The sequence below is a fragment of the Protopterus annectens genome, chromosome 2.part1 (genome assembly GCF_019279795.1).
Source record: "Protopterus annectens isolate FY-2018-M chromosome 2.part1, PAN1.0, whole genome shotgun sequence".
In the NCBI taxonomy this organism is placed as follows: Eukaryota; Metazoa; Chordata; order Ceratodontiformes; family Protopteridae; genus Protopterus; species Protopterus annectens.
This window is the reverse complement of record NC_056729.1, coordinates 1,834,128,367-1,834,145,908: the sequence shown is the minus strand read 5'-3', so window position 1 is coordinate 1,834,145,908 and position 17,542 is coordinate 1,834,128,367. Positions and strand designations below refer to the sequence as shown.

The following is a 17,542-nucleotide window of genomic DNA, read 5'->3' as shown; positions in this document are numbered from 1 at the left end:
GGAAGACTCTCTTTCTAGTTGCTATTACTTCGGCTAGGAGAGTGTCGGAACTACATGCCCTCTGTGTTCGTCCCCCTTACTTGGTCTTCCACAAGGATAGAGTATCCTTAAGAACCAATCCATCCTTTTTGCCCAAGGTTGCTTCTAAAACAAATTTAAATCAATCCATTGACCTTCCTGTATTTTTCCCAATTATTCTAACAGGGCAGAACAAAAACTGCATTGCCTAGATGTTCATCGCCAACACAGATATTATTTGGACAGAACAAAGCAATTTAGGAAATCTGATCAGCTTTTTCTTTCCTATGCTGAAAATAGGAAAGGTCTTCCTGTTTCTAAAGTAACCTTATCCAGATGGCTATCGTCCACCATTTCTGACATTTATCAGCTGAGGGGCAAACAGCTGATCTCAAAACCTAAAGCGCATTCTACTAGAGGTCTAGCCACATCTACAGCTTTTCAGGCTAGACTACCCTTGGACACTATTTGTGCAGCAGCCACTTGGGCCACTCCTCATACCTTCCTTTCTCATTACAAATTGGATTTGGCCTCCAGGGACAGGGCAAGTTTTGGTTCCACAGTTCTCAAGAGTCTGTTCCATTGAGCCACCCAGGATAGGGGTGCTAGGGACGCGGTCCCATCCAGCAAGAATGAAGGCGAGATTGACAACTTAACATTTAGAAGTTATGTACCTACCATAACGTTCCATGTTAGTTGTCTTCTCTCGCCTTCTTTCTTGCGTCCCTCCCTCCTGTCCCCCTAGCCTGGACAGACCTTGTTTTTTCCCTTCTCAGGGAGATTGTTCTCCCTCGGACACCAGTTAGCTCGGGATCTCTGTTACCTGGTTCCTCTTACAGTCTTCTAGGCTAATTATTCTGCTTTCCTTGTAGAAAGATTGCAGGCAGTTTTCCTCTAGATACCAAACGAGATCTGGGTTATTACCGCCTTGCATCATGGGATATAGGGCTGCCTCGAGCTGGTAAAAGTGATTCTCGAGCTTAGCAAGTGCCGAGTCGGAGCCGAGGATCGGCTCCAGTCCGAACCCATCCAGCAAGAAAGAAGGCGAGAGAAGACAACTAACATGGAACGTTATGGTAGGTACATAACTTCTAATTATGTGTATTTCCTACTGTTACCATTCACTGGTAACTAGTAAGATGACTGTTTCCATTTTTTTGTGTGTTGTGTACTGTTAACTACCAATGTAAGCCTTGTTTTGGAGATATTAAACACTCTTACCTCTCAACTGTACATATTTTCGCAGAATGTCCAGATTTTTGGCTTATATTTTTGGTCCGTTCCTCATAAAATTTATGATTTTCTGACAAATCTCTGAGGGTTGAAGTCACTATATAATGGCATACATTTGAGTTTCAGACTAAATATACTTCAGAAAATGATGCAAACACAAAACCTATTATTATAGCAATTTTTTTTAAGTTTATAAGAGCAATATTTTAAATTTGTCCCTATTTTGGGGCCTTTGCCCCCCATTATTTTCAACTTTTTCTAGATTTTTTTGTACTAAGAAGTGGAGAGCTACATAGACACTCAGGTCTCTTCTGGAAAAAAGGTTACTTCTGTAGTACCTTGCAAACTAAAATAAGCATCTGTCTTTTATCTCACACAGTAACTTAAATGAACTACAGTGCCTCTTCCACTACAAAAAAAAAAAAAAAAAAAACTATGTTCCTACGCTTTTCATATGCTAATTATGCAGACACCCCCAAATTCCAATCTACCAGGCATACCTCTTAACCATAATGCAAGAAATCTGGACAAAGACAAAAATAATGGGAGAATAAAGGCCAAAATTTGGGACTGTTTTTATATACTGCTCTTAAAAGTTTGAAAGAGGGCAGGGTTACAGTTTGTGCATTAACATGCATTTTTCTGAAGGGTATGAAGTCTGAAACTCAAAACTTTGGTAGTTAGTGTCGTTAATCCTCAGTGGTTTGCCTTAAAACTATAAATTTTATGAGGAACAGACCAAAATATGAGGCAAATATCAGGACATTCTGCGAAAAGCTGAGCAGTTGAGTGGTGTGCCGCTGATATTTGAATTTGTATATACGACACTGTACCTCCTCATATAAGTCATTCCGTTATTTTACACATAGGCACCCGTTCAGCTGTGTATCATTAAGACGTGGAGTTAATTGGAGTGCTATTGCGTTCACCTGACAAACCACGCGACAGCAGTGAAAGCCCTTAGCAGCTGTGTATCGTGGCCGTGGTCCCGAGACATTGCATCTGACGGTTTTGCGGACCGCGCGGAATGGTTCTGGCTTTATTGCCTTGGATGGGACGCTCAGGCAGTGATCACTGATTACCATCAGCAGCAAGAGGTGCTGCTGCAGATAAGGGTCTTGTGGTAGGAGCGCAATACCCGATTATTGGAAGCTCTAAGTAGATACATGGAAGGGATTTGGACTATTAAATAGGCTCAGATTGCATCTCTAAAAGCTAAGAGGAGAAAGCTGGTCTACTTTGTGGAAAATTAAATGGTACGAGGGGTTACTGCACTTGACAATCGTACCGTTTTTTTATCCAATAGTGAAAAAAGGTAGGATAGCAAAACGCATGCCCGTAAATTCCAAGTGCTGATTTCCCTTTTGAATGAACGTTAGATTGCAGGTAATCATGTTCTCTATGAACGTACTGTAAGGTTTGCTAAGGTGCATGCTTGTAATTTGTTTCCAATAAGAAGTCCGTTTAATATTTACCACCTTATGGAACTTGAATAGCATGATACCTGGAGACATAGCTGTTGGCTAAATGGTCGGCTGCAGTATTTGGAGTTTTAATTGAAAATCTACAGGGTGGCATCCGCTTCCACGTCATTAATTGTGAAAGGTTGCGTAAATGGCAGATAAAATTTGTAGGTACTGGACGGCGGAATGGTTGGTGACTTTTGAGGTGCTCTGTGCTTGTCGAGTGGCAGAGGTGAGACGCACAGTGCAGGCATTTTATCAGTGCTGGTGTTGCATCTAGATCCTTGCTTTTGCTTTATTAGTGCCATAGTGCGCTTGGAGTCTTGTTTGCAGGGCATTAGGAATGTTTTTTAAATTTGTTGCAAACCGTTTGAAAAAAAATAACGGGCTAAAGTACTGCATGAAAAACATTTTTTTCTAGATTCCTTGAGGTGTTTTAGTTAGAATTACAGGGTAGGCACATAACAGTAAAACAGTGCTCCAGACTTGGTATTAAGTCAGGATTAGAACCCAAGAAAGTCCGAACTGGTATCATTGTACAGAAATGATGAAGCTTTTTATCTTACGAGTAGGACCGTGCATCTCCCTTTGTTTTACTAATCGTAGATACGCATTGCCTGTATATTTTCGGTTGTCGTGTATACCTGTCCCCCGTAATTTGATAGTATGGTTGTTGGTTCTTCTTTCGGCTTTTCCCGGTTAGGGGTCGCCACAGCGCAACTCCGGTCCGCTATTGATTGACAGTAGAATTTTACGGTGCCGAGGTGCCAGCTCGACGCCCAACCTTCAACGAAGGCACGCCCATTCACGGATGTCTTTCGAATGCCACTCGACCGCGGGAAGGACATGCAGACTCCACGCAGAAGGCGCTCCAGCCGAGAATCGAACGGGAGAATGTCTTGCTGTGAGGCGACAACGCTACCACTGTTATAAAAAATTAACGGTATTTAGCACTATGACATGTATACATTGTAGCATTCCGACCCGCCACAACACACACACTTTTTACAGGAGGCAAAATAACAAATTAGCGCTGTTTTGTGAAACTCTAGTAGGTGAATCTTTACAGGACACAGAAGGCCACATTAGGGTAATGCTGTTAAGCATGAAGGCAAACGATAGTAATCTCTGGTGGCTTAGCCTTGCTTCATTGCAAAAGGAAGCTTTGTGCACATTGTAACTCAACATAGAGGGATGGTATTGAAGGTAACTGCATCATGAGTGCTGATGACTGTGTGTGCGTGTGCATATGTGTCCGTTCCTTCCCCAGGAATTGATGCTGTTCAATGTGAATAATTATTGGCAAGTAGAATGTATATATTTCCTTTTTGAGAAGTAGATTGATTGCATTCCATTGGCAGCCTGAGCCGGACGGTAATGATGGACTAAAGATTTATGACTTTGGAATGGATAAGCAAATGCAAGAACATATTTTTGTATTGAGAAAACATGGGTGGAGGGGATGGCAATGAACAAATCCCACTACAGGTTCATGAAGTAAGCTGCAGAGAAACAGAGGCATATGTTCCATCACCTTCTCAGAAAAAGTAGATGGCCTAAGTGCTTTTGCTTTTAATAGTAACTAAAACTGCAACTAGAATGTAGATTTTACAGTATGTGTGCGTGGCATGTTTGCATGTATAATTTTGTCATGACTTGTTTTCTAGCTACTTAACAGATGTCCCATTTATTGGTAAGTGACGCATTAGACATTATAATTTCCAGGTCTTTACAGTGACAAACACACAAAGCGTTATGTAAAGCTGTATGCCTAGCATAGCATTAAACAGCAATTCCTAACTATCTAATAATGTTAGATGTTCCAATTTCTAAATCTTTACAGTGGAAAATGCACACTAAGTAAGGAAGTATCATTTTTATTCCTCACAAACCTAACAACAACACTTTTTGTAAGATCATTTAAATATGGTTGTAATGTTATTCCTTGTCTTCTGAAAATCTGCACCTGTGCCTACAGTTATTAGCATATTTACTCTGCTAAAATGTTTGGCTGTAATGGTTACAAAATGCCAGGCATGGACCCCTGGGGCACACCACCTGTAAGCTGTTCTGATAGTGTGGTACATTCCTTAATAATGGTAGACATTGTTCTGTTAATAAGCTACTGGGATGTCCTTTAACTGATACAATAATTAATGGGTTTGCATAATTTGCAACACAAATGCAATGCATTAAAGCATCTGTCGTATCATAAAAACTTCTGTGGGCAGACCTGTCTATACGGTTGAGGAAGCAAACTAGAAATGCTGTGTAAGATTAGTTAATAGAAAATGGGTATAAATAAAGGTTTTTGTTAAACGTCAATATTTGGCAGGTTACTAGGATTCGGTTCTGCTTGTGAAAATATCATTTTTTTTCCCCCTCAGATTTGATACTAGAACTTTTTTTGATATTAGACTAAAAGTTCCAAGAACTCTGAATTAACCACCTTCATAATTTACAGTAACATCCTGTTCCTAATGTTCCAGTACATTGAAGATATTAAATATTGATTTATTAAATTGTAGTATAATATTTTATGTACAATAAAGTTTCTGTAGTGTAAGTGTTCAGTCCTATGTAGACATGCTAGTCTATGAATCCCAAGTTGCAGAGACAATCCTTGAAACACATAGTATCAGTATCGCAGACTTGCCGCACCCCTTGATATGGGGGCCTTTATCACCCCCAGTATTTATACATATACTTTCACTTGGGTTACTAAGTCGCACCAAATCCGGGATAGTATATTAAGAGATTGTGGCTGCAGAGTCTGTTCATCTTGAACACAGAAATGAGTGCACCGATATTAGCAAGTGGTGCAAGAGCAGCTGACAGCTACATCAGAACCAAAATACAAAATATGTTTGGTTGTGCATTGAGCAGACAATTTTGCATTCCTAGAAAGGCTGGGCTTTTGCCTTGCACTGCAAACATGGATGTTAAGTAATGTATATTCAGCAGAAGCCAACTCCTTGGCAAAGAGGGATGAAGCCCTGACTATAAGACCGCAAATTGACCATCTTGGGTGTTGAAGGAGCTGGTGGGGTGAGTAAGAAGAATGCCCTGTGCCAGCTCAGCCATCCTCTGAGGAGGCAAGGCAGCTTGGCCTTCTGCAGTAGTGACACCCAGTGAAGGAAGGGTGTCATGACAATGGCAATATGACATGTTGGAGAGGTATCCACCAAATCCACCAAGCAGTGGGAGGGCATGCTTTTAGAGAATTTGGCGCATGCATAAGTGCACATATCTGTGGATCTGTCATATAGGTCTGTAAAGATTCCAATGTAGGAACAAGGAAATGATAAGGCCGGCAAAAACTCCAATCTCTATCTTGATAATAGTCAATAACTCCACAACAGTTGCATCACAGACCCTTTATTCATCCTACATCTACATAAACACCTTTAGCACCATGCATCACCAATCATAACAAACGCTCCTTTTCAGCATTCTCGTTCATGTGATGTATTCATACCTCTCAACTGTACAGATTTTTGCCTCATATTTTTGGTACATTTTTCAAAACAATTGTGGTTTTCTGGCAAATTAGTGGCAAATTATTAAAGTTAAAGAATGACAGACATTTGAGTTTCGGACTTTATACCATTCAGAAAATCATGCTAATGTAAAACCTGTTCTGTTAACTTTCTGAGTTTGTAAGAGCAATATTTAAAACTTGTTCCTATTTTTGGCCTTTTATTCAAGGCTTTGTCCAGATTTCTTTCTCTAAGAGGTTGAGAGGTATGGATGTATTTCATCACGCTGTCGTTCTAGTCCCAGTAGTGTGCCAGTTCAGCATGTACTGCATCTTCGGGCAGCACCTTGACAGATGTAATACAGACTCCTTGTGTGCCTGCGTATAGTACACCTCCAAACACTGTAAGTGTCAAATACTTATTTGTATTACATTTTTTCACCCTCACCATGTGTGACACACTTGGACATCTGTTCTCATTTTAAGTTAATTTCATAGCAAATAATTGACATATTTCAGCTATTGCATCCCATTGTGATTTACATTTCTGATACTATACGGTACATGCATATTGTATAGACATATATAAAACACACCCTTCCGATTCAAGTACCTGAGCATTAACAACAGAGCCATTGCTGTTGTTTTAGTCGACTTCCAGGAAAATGAACAGTGCAGCATATTGCCGCTTTGCGGATGGTGGTCGGCTGAGTGATGAGGTCCCTGAATCTGTTTATGTGGTTCTCCTCATCACTAAAATAGAGTAGCTTGTGCAGTCCAGTGGTACAGGAGCAGCAGAGTGCATGGAGTCCACTGTGCCATCCTTCCACACTGAGCTGAATGTGGGAGATGGAGACAGCAGTCAGCTTCAGTACTGACAAAAAAGGGGGTGACATCCAATGCACGTAGAAGGCACATATGTCATACCACTGTGGTTGACCCCAGTGTAGGTGTTTTGAAACAACTTGAGGAGGGGTCTGGTCTCCCAGGAGCAATACTTCTATAAAACCTCATCTGCTACTGGTATGTCCCTTGAGGCCAGATAAGCAAGGACAATTACTCCATAATCTTATCTACAAAACTGGTGCACCTCCATAATGCAGATACAGTTCAAGGTATTAGAGGCATACAGTTCAAGGTATTAGAGGCAGCGCCAGATGATTTAGTGTAGGTGGAACAATCAGCCCTGAGGACACACATCAGGGAAGACTAAGCAGATGGCTTTAAATAAGGCCTACTTAAAGTCCACCATGATGTAATGTGGCCCCAAGGGGCACCCAAAATCCTCCATAATACCAGATCTGATGTTGCAAATCTTTGTTCATACATTACAAGTAGGACCTCTGTTCCGTCCTCTGAACTGATACAGCCATTTTCCAGCTCGCTCAAGCCAAAACTCTCAGCTGAGAACCTACCCACAATGCCCCTTTCCTAGGTACTCCAGATCTCCTTTGCCGCGTTCCTAGTCAGACGTGTTGGTCATCTCTCTCAAAGCTGAGTAGTAAATTGTTGTTTTTATAACCGTTTTTTCCTTCTAAATTGCAACATTTTTAGTCAAGTTAGCGTTTCTCACTGTCGCCTATTTCCTACCCTTTTCCTTGGTAATTTAATTTTTTACTCTGTTACTGCCCTTCTGTCCTGTCTTTGACAGGCCTTCCCTTTTTACTTGTGGTATTTTGTTAACATAACATCACTGGTGTTTTCTTCCTTATTTTTTCTATAGGATAGCATTTTTCTTACCATGTCAGACAAAGCTAAGTTGGGTTTTAAACAGTGGAACAAGTATGGATGCAAGATGCCTAACTCAGATGCACATGTCAGTTGAGTCTACTGTTTGGGCATGGATCATATTAAAGCTGATTGTGTAATTTGTGCTAGTTAAATCAGAAACTAGCAGAACATAAGAATAAACTTATTTTAAAAGGCTTACTTAAGATACCCTTCTTGGAGGCTCTATCTGGGTCGGAGGTCTCACTCCCTCCTAAGACCAAAAAATATAAGGAAAAACGTAATCACTCAGTTCCTGCATCTCTGTCTGTTATGGAACTGAGTCGGCTCTGTGCTTTGCCGGCACCCTCGGTGCAGACCTCCTCAGCACCAGGATCTGTGTCTTCTCCCTCGGTGCCGACCATGGTATTCACTCCTATTTCAGTTCCAACCATGGCACCACTGACTTCGGTGCCGTCCTTGGTTGTGATGACTGTGCATGCCTTGGCACCATCCATGGTGCCGACAGTCTGCTTAGCTCCATGGGCTCTGACTGTACATGCCTTGGCACCATCCCTGGCCATGGTGACAACAGTTTCTTCGGCTCCATTGGCTCCAAAATTCGAATACCTGCTAAGGACAAGATATTCTCCAACATATGACCCTTGGAGCAGAGGTTTAGTTCCTTTCTAGAAGGACCCAATTCCCCTTCAGCAGCCTCCTTTAGATCCACTAGGAGTTTTTCTGAACTAGACCTAGTGCGGTTGTGGACCAGCTTCTGGCAGCAAGGGGATTGTCCATTCCAGCTAGACCTTCCATCCCTCCTGACCTGGAATCTTTTACCTCATCTTCCCCTGCTTATCCTCCTCCAGCATCCACCCTGTTCCTGGTATCAATGTCTGCTTTGGTGCATACTATCTCTGCTCCGACAGCAGTGTCTCCCCTGTCAGCACCGACCACCCTTGCTGCATTGGCTACGATGGAGCTGATGCTTTCTCGGAGCAGTGCTTGGACGATCCGTACCTTTGTACCTAATCTGGTGCCTGTTTTCTCGCTGGCACAGTCTTATGTCCACGGCTCCGACAGCTTCCAGTTCTCTCAGAACCCCTCAAGTGGAGGTGGGCTTGAGTGGGCCTGCTGTACAGGTGATGGAAAGGGTCCTTCATTCTGAAGGCTTACAGCCAGCACCTAGGACACCAATATCAGAAACCTCCCCTAGCATGCTCCTCTCCCAACCCACTATGTCAGGTCCCTGGGAATGGGAGTCACAAAACCCCCCTGTAAAGGGAACCCCTTCTCCAGAGTCCTCCTTCTCAGAAGATCCCACTGGAGAGCCATCTTGGAAGAAATGGTGCAAGAGAAAGCACCTTGACTCCTTGGAGCAATCTATCACAGAAAACACTGACTGTGATGAGGGAGAAGTGTCCCCATGTTCTCCCCCAGATGACATCTCATTCAGAGACCTTCTCGAAATCCACAAACAGTGGGGGGAATGGAAGTCCTTTAACCCTTCTTCTGAGGAATCTGTTTCTTCAGGTCTTCCGTGCCCGGCCATCTACTTCCTGGGTGACCCCACCAGCATATCATCTTGTTAAAACTAATTGTGCAGCATGCCTGGAAGGCCCCGGACAATGTAGAACCTATCCCCCGGAGGCCAGACAAAATTTTATCTACACCTGAAGACCAGCCCCATTGGTCCAAGCAGCTGACAGTTGATTCTATGGTCATGATGATGGCCACCAAGAGGGACTGGCAGAAGATAGTTCCACTGTCCTTCCTCCAAACAGGGAGTCCCGGACCATGGACAGATTAGGGAAGTGGATCTTTGTGTCAGCGACCTTCGCCATTCGGTTGCTGGATTATGTGGCACACTTTTTTTACTCTACTCCAAAGAGACCTAATTTCTGAAATGTCTTCCTCTTTGGTGGGGGTACTGCCTGATGAGGTGCATGACACTGTCACCTCGCAGCTAGCTACCCTTGAATCCATCTTGAACTCCTCTGTGCTTGATATCTCACACCACAGAGAGGGCAGCTCGAGATGCCGCATCTGGTGTTGTCATGAGACGTAATGCTTGGATGCAATTGTGTGACTTTGCAGACCCCTTTAAATCTTCCTTCGTCAATGCACCTGTCGACGAATCTGCACTTTTTGGACCCAAGGTACAAGACACACTTGCACGTAGTGAGAAGGATGGAAAGACCTTGTCTGCTGTGGGCATATGCTTTTCCAACCCCCAAAGGTCCTACTCTAGGAACCAGAAGGGAGGAAAGATATGGTTCAAGAAATCCCAAGGATCCTTTTGTGACACTCATGGTGAGCAATCCCCCTGGGGAAGAGGGGGCAACTCATATATATGGAAGACTCCCCTTTCAAGGTAGAGGGGGTCCGCATAACCAGGGAGCCAGAGATTCCTTTTCCGGAAGACCCTACCAGCGCTTCTGAGCAGCGGCCTAATTGCTTTCCTCTGGAAGCAGTCGGGGGTCATTTTTCTCTGCATCTACCAGCCTGGCATTTTATTACTACCGATTGTTTGCGTGCAGAGAATAATATCAAGAGGCTACCAAATACCATTCGACATAACTCCCAGACCCCCCGATGTACCACCCAATCAGAGGGAATTGGCAGCCTTAGAAATAGAAAAACTGCTAAGAAAAATTCATCCCACCAGAACAGTCAGGATCCGGGTTTTACTCTAGGTTCTTTTTAGTGCCAAAAAAGACAAGGGACTGGAGACCAATTCAAGATCTAGGCCTACGGAACAAATTTATCAAACCTCAAAAATTCCAGATGGACACAGTACAGTCAATTCTTCTCTTCCTAGGGAGGGACAATTGATGTGCTCTCTAGACCTACAGGATGCGTACTACCACATAAAGATGGATCACCGCTCCCAGAGGTTCTCCGCTTCTGGCTGGGAGCCAATCACTACCAGTTCAGGGCACTGCCATTCGGTCTCTTGACAGCCCCCCCCCCGAGGGTTCACAAAATATATGGCGGTTGTGGTAGCCTATCTTCGACTACAAGGACTCCAGGTGTTTCCCTATCTAGACGACTGGCTCCTTACCACTCCGACCAGCAATCTCCTAGTCCGCAGCCTCTCTTGCACTCAAGGTCTCACTCTCTGCTTGGGGGTTACAATCAACAGAGAAATCTCGGATGTCCCCAATGAAGACACTGAAATTTATTGGGGCGGTCTTCGACACAACATCCTGTCAAGCTCCCCCCCTCACAGGCTTTTGAAAATAAGACCCCAAGTTCAAAACCTTCTTCCTCACACATTTGTACCTACACATCTTGTACTGCAACTCTTGTGCTCCATGGCAGTTGCCATTACTTTAGTACCACTGGCAAGACTGTACATGGGAATCTGCAGTGGCTCCTTTCCACACAATGGTCGTTGTACATGATATGCCTTGCAAACTGTTGCAAGGAAGAAATGCTATGGTGGATGGAGCCACAAAAGTGTCTTTTTCAATTGCTCTGTCTTCCCCAAGCCACAGTGACCATGGATGCTTCACTGTTAGGTGGGGGGGCATTTTTGGGGAAAGACTGTCCAAGGCACCTGGAGCCCCATCGAGGCCAACTTGCACATAAATGTCCTGGAACTGAGGGCAGTTCTCTTGGCGTTCCATGCATCCCTACCCTCTGGGACCATTGCAGTTCAGTCGGACAACATGTCAGTCATCTGGTATATCAACAGGCAAGGCAGAACCAGATCTTACCCCCTGTTTTGGGGTAAGCCCATGAGGATTTGGCACTGGGTGATAGCTTCCAATTGCTTTCTTATAGCAATGCACATTCCCGGGAGTTCCAACCTTATTGCGGACAATGTGAGCAGGAGCATCCCGATGCCTCATGAGTGGTCCCTCAACCCTGTAATAGCAGATCGGATCTTCCAACATTGGGACAAGCCTTGCTGCGACCTGTTCACTTCCCCTGAACTACAAATGCAGGAGCTATTTTGCCTTGACACCCCCCCCAGGGGGAACCACCGAAGGACGCTCTAATGCACGATTGGCCCCCGGGTCTTCTGTATGCCTTTTCCCCTTTATTCCAAAATTTCTCCAGAAAGCTCAGAGTTTGAAAAGCAAAGTGATCCTCATTGCTCCCTACTGGCCACGTCAAGTCTGGTTCCCGTTTCTATAGCCTCATCTGATTCACAGCCCGTGGATCCTGGATCATTCCCAGGACCTGTTATCCCATCCTCGGGGATTGATTCATCCGAATATGCGCAGTCTCAAGCTCACAGCTTGGTTCTCCACTTCCAGTGATTGCCAGGCTGCCTGACATCCCATCTCCTGTTTGTGAAATTCTTCTGGCCTCGCACAAACCTTCCACTAGAAAGGTCCATTCTAGTAAATGTACTAGGCTCTCTATTTGGGCCAAAGACCAGAACTTAGACCCTTTCTCTATGCCTCTCTTCTACATGCTGGAGCCTCTGCTTCAACGATCACTGTACATTTAGCAGCTATCGCCAATTTTCATAATGGTCTTGATTAATTCTTCAGTTATGTCACACAACCTATGCAAGACCTTTTTGAAGGGAGTATTACATGTTAAACCTCTGGTCAAGCCTCCCTTAGAACCCTGGGACTTGACTCTGGTGCTTCAGTCTCTCTCAGGCTCTCCCTTCGAGCCCTTTGATTCATCTGATTTGAAATTTTTGTCATGGGGAAAACCATACTTCTAGTAGCACTCGCCTCCGTGAGTAAGAGTATCTGAGCTGCAGGACTTGAGTGTCCAAGAGTCCTTACTTGATCTTCTACATGGATAGGGTGTCCCTTTGTACTGACCCTTCTTTCTTGCCCCAGGTCATTTCTGGCTTTTCCATTGACCAGTCTATTGACCTGCCAGTTTTCTTCCCAAGGCATTCTAATAGAGGGGAGTACCTTTTGCACAGCCTTGATGTGCACCGGCAGTTTCTTTATTTGGACAAGACTAAATCTTTCAGGAAAACAGACCAATTGTTTGTGGCCTTTGCAGGACCCAGATTGGGTAAACCTGTTTCCAATGTGACTTTATACTCTTGGCTTAGAAACATCATTCCCTTTATCTACCAACAGAATAAGCTACCCTTACCTTCCAGAATAAAGGCTCATTCTGCCAGATCTATGGCTACTTCTGTAGCTTTTCATTCCAGAGCCTCTATGGATGATATATGTGCAGCAGCCACTTGGGCAAGACCTCATACCTTCATATCCCATTACAAATTGGATTTGGCCTCCATGGGACGAGCATCTTTTGGTTCTCTGGTTGCTCAGGAATCCTTCCTTAGGGCCACCCAGTGGCTGGGGACTTGGTCCTATCTGTAATGTATGAACAAAGATTTATAACATCAGATAAAGAAGTTATGTCTTACCATAACGTTCCATCTGTGTTGTAGATCTTTGTTCATTCATTACTTCCCGCCCTCCTTCCTCCTGCCTGGATTTCTGGTTAACTTTAGGAACTCCTGGTTAGGGTATTGGCTCAGACAGTCTCCTACCTTTTTTCCTATTACTTCATCTTTTATCTATGGCGGGCAAACTCGATCTGGAGTATCTACGAGAGGGGCATTGTGGGTAGGTTCTTAGCTGAGAGTTTTTGGCTTGCGCGAGCTGGAAAACTGCTGTATCGGGGTTCTAGTGCGTGTCCACTGCCATGCAGTCTGCCCCTTATCTTGGGAAAGCATTTTAGTTGCTGCAATGCCCTTTTTCTGGGTATCTGTTTAATATCTCCCTCCCCTTCCCTCTGGGTATAGCTCACAATGATGACAGCGGGTGTGTCCCTGGATGTAATTGTTCTCTCCTTTATGCATCTTGACAGTTGTGGCAGCCAGGGCCCCATATGGCCTCGGTGAGTGATGCAATAGTGTACTCCTCACAGGTTACTTCCCTGCAGCCATTTCTACTGAGATGGCTTTTCCCCTGCAATGGAATGCTGCCTTGAAGATCCAACCCCCAATAAGAGAAGTCATTAACTTGATGCTCTCTGATACATAAATCCCTCACTCACAAATATGGCCTTGTCACTTGATCTTCTAGTGATTGTATACAGAACACCAGTAGCTCCTGGCTGTATATTTGCACTGCTAGGGTCACCCCCATTAATGCTGCATCCATTTTCTGTCACTGTGTGGTTCTCCATAGGTTGTGCATGCCTGCCAGAGGCAGCCAGTCCTTTTCACTGACAATAGCACTGGAGGACTGTAACCCTTGTTGATTGCTAAGTGTTAATGTCCAGAAGGAGTACAATCCCTGACGAGCACAGCCTTACCATCGGGGAGTTATGCTGCATGGAGTTACTGTGGCAGTCCTTAGGACTTGGCAAGTGGTACAGCCCCAAGATGTGATGTGAGGAAAGGTTGCTGCAGTCTTGCTGTTTCATGGCCATGCCTATACTTACACTGAAGTATGTCAGTAACTGCATGTTTGCTGAGTCATAGTGAAAGCAAAATGTTGCTTTGATTTATGGTCTGGTTTATGTAACAGCTGCAGTACTGTAGCTGGTACTACAAGAGTGACTCAGAATTAATTATGCAAGTGAAATATTTCTGTTTTGTTCAAGTAATTTTTCATCTACCTTTCTAACAACATTGTGAAGGATGTCAAATTTGCTACCTTGAATGAAATTCTTCCCTTTTGAAAATGTATTAATTTTTCCTGTATGTATATAAAGGATTAATGGTTAAAGATGCAGGTTATTGTTTGAAAAATTATACATTTTGTAATAAATTGCTACTGAACTTCACCCTTGAATAAGGGCAAAGAAAGGAAAACTAAGACTCAAAAACATGTTAATGGTATTGGGTAAGAATGTCCTCGCCCTTCTGTGGCAATAACGTTAATGAAGTATATCTGTACAATTTCTGCTGCAGTGTTTTTGGCAATAACGTTAATGAAGTATATCTGTACAATTTCTGCTGCAGTGTTTTGGAAGAAAATTAATTAAAAATTCAAAGGATTTTGTCAAAAGGGAATTTCAAACTAGCTGTTCTTTGGATTAAGCGAAAATCCTGCTTTTATAGTTTTAAACATGCATATATTCGAATGTCAGATATGCTGTCTTTTAGGTTTAAATGGCAAAATTGACACACTTGTTGCTTTAAACATAAAATTATCATTCAGAAATAGTTGCTATGTTTACTTACGTATTTTGAAAAGGTTCTATTTTGCCATCAATTGAATGGCTGTTAAACTGGGAAACTGTTTTTGATTTTGCTGTTTGTTAGCCATGCTTTTACAAACTGTATTAACATCATAACTAAAACAGTTGTTTAGTGTACTGCGTTGTTGGTTGTATATCTTTTTAGATACAGAACCTTTTATAACTCTTGAGTTGCAGCGGAAAAACTGACTTTGCACATGTGGTTGCTGGTGATTTTAATCAAGTGGATCTTTGGTGTTACCCCCACTCTTATCAATTTGTAGATTTTCCTACAGGGGGTGTTAACATTCTGGACAAGGCATATTCCAACATCAAAGGTGCCTACAGAGAAATACAACATCCTAACTTGGGAAGCTCTGGCCATCTTACCGTCGTGCTTCTACCAAACTACAAAGTAGCTCTGATCCGACAAAAGCCCACAGTTATGCAGATCAGGGTCTGGCATGAGGGGACCTTGGAATGTCTCCAAGACTGTTTTACAACACCTGCTGGGACATTTCCAGAGAGGCAGCTATGTCAGATGGACTGGTGAACATAATTACATGGAAGCAGTAATAGCTTGCATCACTGTGTGTTGGTGATGTATCTGACATCAAAAACATCACAATCAAAAGTGCCATGGCTCAACAACAGTCTGATCTGAAGGCAAGACATGCAGCAGTCAGGGCCAAGGACAATCATTGTCTCAGCAAAGCTAGAGCAAACCTAAAAAGGGGCATTAAATAGGCCAAGAGGGAATATGGAAAGAGATTACAAAGTCAGTTTGCAGACAAGAGGGACACCAGGAGTCTCTGGCAAGGGGTACAACTGATTACTAACTATAAAACCAGGTTAACTCAGTGGGAAGACAGCATTGAATTCCTAGACAGGTGTGAATTCCTTCTTTGGTAGATTTGAAGTGAACAACGTGGCTGCTGCAAGGCTACCTATCGACCCAGGGGAAGGGGGTGCTCAGCCTTGACTCTAATGAAGTGAGATCTCCGCTTAAGAAAGTGAACCTCAGGAAGGCTCCTGTCCTGATTTAAGATACTGAGCAAAGTACTTAAAGGCTGTGCAGACCAACTATTCTCCGTTCTGATATTTTCAACACCTCCCTTATTCTTAGTAAAGTTCCCTCTTGCTTCAAGGTGACCAATATTGTCCCTCTCCCAAAAAGCTAATCCAGCCTGCCTGAATGACTACAGATCAGTTGTTCTAACTTCAAATATCATGAAATGCTTTGAGAGGCTAGCTAAAAGGCTTCTGTCCGCAAACCTTCCTTCTACCCTTGACAGACTGCAGAAAATGTGTGGGGAACAACACCTCAGGTTGCATAATACTGAATACTGGTGTTCCTCGGGGTTGTGTGCTAAGCCCTTTGTTGTTCACCATCCTCACCCATGACTGTTCTGCAAAATACAACACCAATCACATCATTTAAGTTTGCAGATGATACTACAGCCGTGGGCCTCATCAAAGGGGAAGGATGAAAGAGCTTATGGAGACTAGGTCTACTCATTGAATGGTGTGGTAAGAACCACTTTGACCTGAATATCAATAAAACAAAAGAAATCCTTATAGACTTGGGGAAAAGGTCAACAACCCACTCACTGCTTATGGTAAATTGTTGAAAGGGTCAAATCTGCAAAGTTTCTGGGGCTGCAAATTTCAGAGGATCTCTCTTGGGCTGTAAACACTGACCATTTGGTCAAAAAAGCAGACCAACATCTCCACTTTCTCAGAAGGCTCCAAGCAAAGCTCCCGCCTACTGTTCCCACCACATTCTACAGAGGAGCAGTTGAGAGCATTCTCACTAGTAGCTTCACAGTAGTGTTTAGGAACACTGCAGTAGCAGAAGAAGCGAGTTACAGAGAATGGAGTGAGCTGCTGAAAAAATCATGGGCACAAACTTGCCATCAATCCAGGATCTGTTCGCAGTAAGAAGCATTAAATGCGTCCAAAATAATTCATGACCCCTCTCACCCTGCACACAGCTGTTTACACAACTGTCTTTGGGCAACAGATATTTGAGTATCCGCTGCAGGACCACCAGATACTTGGACAGCTTCTTCTCAACAGTGTTAAGACTTAAACTCTGATACGAGCCGCCGACTATGAACAAAGGGTGACCATCTTCATGTGCAATCCTACTCTGTTATGCTGCTATGCACAGTATTCTTCTTATGACTGCCTGGGGTGGCATGTGTGTGTGTGCTGTTATTGGTTTATTTATCCTTCTGTGGGTCTTGTATCGAATATCCTAAATTTAAAATAATTGAAACGTAATGTCGTTCTTGTTCTCCTTGATTCCTTTGTACTCTGGTGAGTTGATAGTCAGAATTTCATTTAGGCTTCACTTGTGTAATCCTAAATGGCAAAGTTTACTTTGACTTTGAGAATGTTTTATCTACACATTTGTTGAATGGACTTTATCCATCGTGTATTGGAGTAGGGTTAGATTAGAGAGATCATAGATGTCATATGTATTTACTAATATGAGCCATTGTTTAATTCT

General features: G+C 43.3%; 1 protein-coding gene across 5 annotated transcripts in view; it reads left to right on the top strand.

Annotated features, from left to right (window-relative positions):
• Positions 1-2,105: 2,105 nt before the first annotated feature.
• Positions 2,106-17,542, top strand: part of RASL10B (RAS like family 10 member B) — a 1,932,764-nt gene continuing 1,917,327 nt past the window's right edge. For 2 of the 5 annotated variants that reach the window (XM_044063271.1, XM_044063272.1), the window contains exon 1: positions 2,120-2,566. The gene's annotated coding sequence lies outside the window, so the exon portion shown is untranslated. Of the gene's footprint in view, positions 2,567-2,615; positions 2,638-2,678; positions 2,947-17,542 lie in introns of those variants that run through there. The other 3 variants (XM_044063276.1, XM_044063274.1, XM_044063273.1) reach the window with 3 other exon arrangements.